We start from the raw sequence: 1050 nt of genomic DNA, 5'->3' as shown, positions 1-1050 counted from the left end.
TTTTACTAAAAATATTACTAAAACATTTCTATAAATAGATTTGGTAGTAACTTCATCTATTTTTATGAGTACATTTGCAATGGTCTAAGAGCGATGGCATTAGCTTTTATAGCATCATAACTTGTTTAAATCAATCAAATGATGCAGTTACCATTAATATTCGTGATTGAATGTTCCAAAAGAAAGAGTCTGGTTGTACCAAATATCATCATATTGTGCTAAAACACAAATCATTCAATTATTGGACTGTGATTCAAACAACTATTACTATTTAATTTAATTGGTATCACCAGATTTCTGTGTACACCAATCATATTGTTTCTTCCGTGTAATAATGAATATGTTGAACATGTATCTTTATGCTATATATTATTATATATATTATATTATATATTGTTATATTATATATTATTATATATATTATATTATGCATTATTATTAATTTTACATATTATTTTAATGGTCTTATTTCAATAGTACTTGGTTAATAATGACATTTGGGTTGAAAATATAATCTATGATCAGATTTACAGAAAAGGGATATATTATAATTCATTGTAAAGATCAATCCTGTGATTCGCTTTTTGTATTATTCCCCTTTTCTCATAAATCTGTACTAGGAATAAGAAGTATTAGGAATAGAAGTACACATTTTTCAGCCGATTTTAGATTAACTCTTGTTACTAATCGCTTGAGCAATGATGTCCGAAAATCGTAATTAAGATCCGCGCATTTTAGAAGATGACTCATTAGAAAGCTAAGTGCAGGTAAAATAAAGTGAGATAATCGGCTGAAAAGGGCACTACTCTAAATTAAATTTTAATATCCTACACACGCGCGCGCGCGCGCGCGCACACACACACACACACACACACACACACACACACACACACACATACACACACACACACATATATATATATTTTGCGGCTTGAGGCATTAGCCATTACTTTTTATATGAAAATTATGTGTTTCGCGAGTTTTCTCCGTATCCAGATTCATTTTTGAAATGCCAACAGTCCAAAGGAACAGTATAGCATCAGTCTGCTC

This window comes from Atta colombica, unplaced genomic scaffold (assembly GCF_001594045.1).
Source record: "Atta colombica isolate Treedump-2 unplaced genomic scaffold, Acol1.0 scaffold126, whole genome shotgun sequence".
Taxonomy (NCBI): Eukaryota; Metazoa; Arthropoda; class Insecta; order Hymenoptera; family Formicidae; genus Atta; species Atta colombica.
Note: the sequence above shows the minus strand (reverse complement) of the source record.